Below are 6,273 nucleotides of genomic sequence, written 5' to 3' on the forward strand. Positions count from 1 at the left end.
TTGTAATTTCTCCACTGGAGACCAGGGTACAACTGATAGTGGAGTATGGAATGGTGGTGTTCCTGGTTAACTGTGGTGCCAACATTCAGTTATTAATTACAAAGTAGTCAAGAAAAAAACAGCATCCCCTTTTTCAGAAAAAGTTACTACCAGAGTCTTTCCTTCTGTGGTCAGAGTGCCAGTTTACAGACAGCAATCATCAAACACAGATTTCTCTACGTGCTGGAATGTCTAAACACACTTTTATGTCAAGAATTGTTTTGCAAATTAAGCCCTCAAAAAAGAACTTTTCTCCCTTGGTTTAACACCGAATAATGAGGCACAAGAGACTACAAAATTACCATACCTTTGAGACATAAGGCTGAGTCTGACAGAGAGACCACTATTGAAAATTTGAATGAGTGACAGTGGTTTCTCTCTATTGCCAAGTTGTCTACACATAGCACTTTATTATCTGTGCCAATCTCAGAATGCTAAGGGCCATCAAGCCTTGTAGTATAGCTGTTGACATCATTTTACCTCTTATGAGAGATCTCTTGGACTATGAAATGATATGTATACCCAAGATCTACTGTGAATATAGAGCTATATACCAAGAATATGGCAACGCCAAAAATAGAAACTTTAAGAGGAGTAAAATGATGGACTAGTTTAAAGGAAAATCATGCAAGGTTCCAACTAACTACAGGGTGCGTATTATATCAACAATGCCTAAAGCCAACAAAGTAGGACTTCTGATAAGTTGAAAGTGGGACTCTGTCCTATGGAAGTGGTACTTCTTGTGTGTATTCAAAGAGATCTGTAAAGGAAATAATAATCTTCCCTCCATAATAAAAGTACTGGAGACCTGAAGTATAATATTAGAGATAGGGTTGGTTTGGGGTTTTTTTTGGTTTTGGTTTTGGTTTTGGTTGTTTGTTCATTTGTTTGTTTGTTTGTTTTTCGGCTTTTCAAAGGCAGTTATCAGTAGATTCTTGTCTATGCAGGTGAAGGCAGGCACAAGATAAGATAAGACCTGTGATTAGGCAGTGAAAAAGTAAAATGGGACAGACTTTTAGATAGAGGACAGAGAGAGGAGAAAGTGGAAGAAGAATCAAGATGGAGGAGGAGAAGGATGACCCACATCTGTATGGCCTTAAAGGGCCACAGGTAGTTATGACTATTTCATAAGGGATGGATTTTAATGGGACAATTTGTCTTCTCTAGGTGGACAGTTAATATTAATATTAATTGATTCAGAGTTTATTGTGTGGATGTTCTGTATGGGGAAGATTTACTGATATAAATCTGGTTGATAAATTACAAGCTTATTAAGTTTTGATGTTAATGGGTTATTGGGAGTTGTGATGATAATCTCAGAGGGTGGATGCTGAGAATGTGAGCAGATTCTGCAGCAAGAGAGTCACAAGAGAGAGGCTGCTGCAGGGCTCAGAGAGTAGCCAGTGGCAATGTGGGATGGAGATTGGGAGCTTAGCAACTCAATTGAGATGCTTTGCTGATTTAGATGAAAATGCCCCGCAGACACCCTGTGGCCCGCCAGAGCCAGCACTAGCTTGGGTTGTTGTATCTTTTTTAATATTTACTGCGACAGCTACAGGCATCAGCCTAAAATGTCAAGTGAGGCTGCTTCTAGAGCAGAGAACAATCTCATAACTGAACGTGTGTGTGTTGGATCGTAAGCCACATTCTAACATGTCACTTGGGTCTTATCTCTCTCCATTGTTTTTCTTTTTCCCCTCAAAAAAATCTCTATGTGCGTCCAAATCAACATTTTACAACCTGTTTTATTCTAACATTTGTGGGAAGTATGAACTTTGAGGTCAGCTTTTGCTGTTAAAAAGTTTTTACTCTAAGCTTCTAGATTGGTTGGGAGGAAAATTGGGGGTGGGAGGAGAAATTTGGGGTGAGATGAGAAATTTGGGGTGGGAAGGGGGAAGAGGGGTAACCAGAGCATCAGACCCCAGCAGAGGTCCAGGGTTATCTGTGTGAGAACTTAAAAGGGCACTTGTGAAACAAAACGAGCCAACACATTTGATTTCTTAGACCTATTGAGGTTTTCTTATTTGTCTTGCTTATTGGTTGCTGCTGGGGTTGTTTAAGCTACATTACAACGCATCAGGAATCTTTAGTATGGTGTTGAAAGGCCTCAGAATGGACACATGTGATACCAAGGAATACCCTTGGGTTTTAGTTTAGGGAGCGAAGACCTCTACCCTGAGGACATGCCAGGGACTGTCAGAAAGTACTTATATTCATATCAGGGAGGTGTGTAAGTCCTAACCTTTTTCTTAGATTGAGCCTGTCCTTTGTTAGGGAAAGGCAGAGGCTTGGTTTTATTTCCTGGATATAGGTAAAGAATAAAATGCTCTTAAGATTTCTTTTTTTAATTGTGGATTTTACATACTTATGTAAAATAAATGGGCACATTTGCTTTAAAGAAAGATAGAACAGTTAATGTCTGTCATTTAAGGCGCCATAAATCATGAAAACTGTTAATAATTTGTTAGCCAAGTGAAACACCCCCAAAGGGAGCCCCCTTGCTCAAGTCTCGAGACAGCGCACACCCAAAGACACACAGATGACCGTCTTGCTGTAAACACATGAGGCAGTTTAATTTGGCAGAGCGCTCCGGGCCGACATGTATCTCACGCAGGAGAAAGAGGAGTCAACTCCGAAGCACAGAAGCTTAGGGTTTATATAGGCAGAGGTGGGGGGGAGCAGGGGTTCCTAGTGAGGCAACAGGAAAGGTCAGGCTTAATCTCCTGGGAACAGTCCTTGGTTCCTGCTCCCTAGGGTGAATGTTTATCTGAGTTGACGAAACATCTGGTTAAACTCCAACCTTGGTTTCCTGGAACATTATCTGCAGGACACAATGGGGGCTTAAGCAAACATCATAAGATCAGGGGGCAGGGGTCTGTGCTCATTACTCACTTGAACATGTCCGGTGAATGTCTTTCTCAGGAATTTCCCATGCTTGCCATCCTATATCCTCTCTATCTTTAATGGCCCGCCAGTCCCTGGAATATCTCCTTCTTTCCCCAGCCCAAACAGAGCCCTGGGGCCTAGAGTTAATGAGTCAGTCTGCCCTCCTGTATGTTTAACTGCTTGTGCTCATGAGTCTGCTGCTATAAGTTGTAAACTACTCTAAAATCCCCTCTCTCACAAGCATAGTGGCATACACCTTTCATCCCAGCACTTGGGAGGCAGAGGATAGTGGATCTTTATGAGTGTGAGGCCAGCCTGGTCTACAAGTTCCAGGACAACCAGAGCTATATAGAGAGACCTTGCTGCACCCCTAACACACACACACACACAAACACACACACACACCACCCATGATTTTAATATCTGACATAAAGGCAAAATGAATAAGGATTATTATGAACGTAGTAAGGCACAAAGAAATATTCTTATGGTAGGATACATTAAAAAGAATATAGTGTTAGGCTGTAACACTGAATACCAACAGTGCTGAGATAATAATAATAATAATAATAATAATAATAATAATAATAATAATAATAATATAGCTACAGCAACAATAATGATAATAGACAAAAAAACAGAGAACAAAGCATGGCTACAACTGATTTAAACGGAGCTGTCTGCATAGTTTATCTTCATGTTACAGCTATGATCGCCATGCTGCTTGAAAGTTATACTCAGAATGATAAAGTGGCCTCAGGGAAGGACACTTGCCACCAAGCCTGACAATCTGAGTTTGATTCCTGGGATCTACATGGTGGAAAAAGGAAACAGACTCCTCTACATATACCCACTGGCAAATTCCTTCCCCAACCCACCTCAGAATAAATAACATATAAAAAAATCAAAAACAAAAAAAACAAACAAAACCCTAAAGTTCACATTTAAAACTGTCAGCAGCAATGTTTGGGAGACCTCAGACCTGCTTCTGTATTGTTTACTCTAGATAAGGACTTTGGGCACTGTGTTACAAAACCTGAATGTCCTGATTCCTTTACCACAATCAATGACAATGCTGACAACATCACAATGTTGACGCCCACTAACCCATTTCAGTTTGTTCCATCACTGTCGACTGGAGCTGCAACCTGTCTGAAAGCACTGTCAGAAAGAGCTGGGTACAGTTGACATCCAGAAGTAAAGGGGCTGCAGTTGCTCTGATGAAACTTGGAGATCATTTTTCCTCAGTGCGTCTCATGAAACACTTTGTCCTACAAAGATTCCTGTGCCTCCTGAAAGGGTCCTAAGCCACTACATGGAGATCCTTTCTTTTAATATGGTATGGAAGGAAACGTTGTTTTGGAACATTCTTCTTTATCAGAGTTATTTTTCTATTGCTGTGATACAGTATCACTACCAAGGCAACTTGCATAAGAGTTTCTTTTGGGTTTACAGTTTGTGGTGGTTTGAATGGAAATGGCTTTGTTGTAGTAGGTGCAGCCTTGTCATTGGTGGTGGGCTTTGAGTTCTCAGATGCTCAAGCAAGGCCTAGCATCTCTTTCTCTTCCTGCTGACTGCTGATCCTGATAGATTGTGAGCCTTCGGGGGCCACTTGCTTCTACACACTTAGGGGTATTTGACAACAGGCCAAGAATAACAAGTGAGCTCAAGGATGGATTCTGATTTGGGGGCCCAGACTCAGAAAACTGACCCAGATTAAGAACATTTACATTTGAGTTAATTCAAACCTCAGAGCAGGCTCCAGCTGAGGCACTCTGGCAGTCCTTTTGTCTTGGTCATCCTCACCAGAAGGTGTTTACAGGATTTTGTTTATTGTCTTGCTTGGTCCTAGACCCAGAACAGATCTTACTATTCTGCATATACTTAAAGTGGTAAAAAAAAAAAAAAAAAAACAGATTGGAAAATAATAAACCCATTTCAACCTCAGCACTGGCTGGAGTCATGCTACAGTATTGTCTAATTGTCTTTTTCTTCTTAATCTTCACTCCTGCCCTGGGGAACCTGTTGACTGAGCAGGTTTGGTCACTAATACAGAACTTTTGGCTCCTCTAGCACCATGGCTGCCTGCGTGCTTCCAGGTTTCTTGCCATGATAGTAACAGTCTGAACCTCTGAACATGTAAGCCAGCTTCAATTAAATGTTGTCCTTTATAAAAGTCGCCTTGGTCACGGTGTCTCTTCACAGCAGTAAAACCCTGAGACAGAATGTGGTACCAGGGACTGGAATATTGCTGTGACAGGCCTGACCATGTTTTTACTTGGAATTATATGGAAAATTTTGGGACTCTGGACTAGAAAAATGATTGGACTGTTGTGGAGGCTGTTGGGCCATACTATTGAAGCATAAAAGTGTAAGAATCGAAGTGAGTCTTAACTCCTGGGAGACACCCCCCTCCCCAACCCAAATGAGACACAAGAACAGAATTTGATGCAAATGCAAGAGGTCTATTTTCCGGCACGTAGGGGTAGAAAACCCTCAATCAGCCCCTTGTGGAGAGTGACTATAACAAGCAGTTTTTATAGCTTTTAGGTGTATAGGTTACATAAGCAAGGTTACAGTTTAAACTTATTGGTTAGCATATTGACCTTTGAATCTACTGGCTAGCAAGCATGGGCAGAATATGACATGCCTTGGAACTCTATCTGGGACCAGAGGTTCAGGTGACTGTCAGTCAGTACTTTCTCTCTCTTTCTCTTTCTCTCTCTCTCTCTCTCTCTCTCTCTCTCTCTCTCTCTCTGTGTGTGTGTGTGTGTGTGTGTGTGTTTTAAGAATATTCCTGCTCTTCTCCAGAACTACAGGTAAAAAATGGAACTTGGCCTAGTTTGACCTGAGCCAGATAGGTGTTAGGCTGGTGAAAAGCCCTAGGGTCCTTCAGAAGATGGTGATGCTGAGCTTGACTTGAACTGTGGGGTAACTGACTTGAAAGGTTTCAGAGGAGAAAAATTTTAGTATGTGACCTTGAGACAGGTTTTGTGATAATTTGGTAAAGAGATGTCTACTTTCTACCCATCCCAAACAAATGTACAAAGAAACAAAAATCTACCTGAAGCTAAACTGAAGAATGTGGATTAATTACATTTGCAGAGGAAATTTCAAAACAGCCTAGCAAGGACTGTGTCCTGTGGTCATTAACTGCTATGCTTATGCAGATCAATAATGAAAAGGAACAAGGTGAACAAGGAAAAAATATAAAATGTACAATTTGAGGAGAAAGGGGCATAAGGAAGCATAAACAGATTAAAGAAAAGCCTGATACTAAATGGAATAAAGGGAGTGGTGACCTCAGAAGAATGCCCACCTAGCTAAGTTTTCAACTTGTGAAAAGGA

This window comes from Rattus rattus, chromosome 7, assembly GCF_011064425.1.
Source record: "Rattus rattus isolate New Zealand chromosome 7, Rrattus_CSIRO_v1, whole genome shotgun sequence".
Taxonomy (NCBI): domain Eukaryota; kingdom Metazoa; phylum Chordata; class Mammalia; order Rodentia; family Muridae; genus Rattus; species Rattus rattus.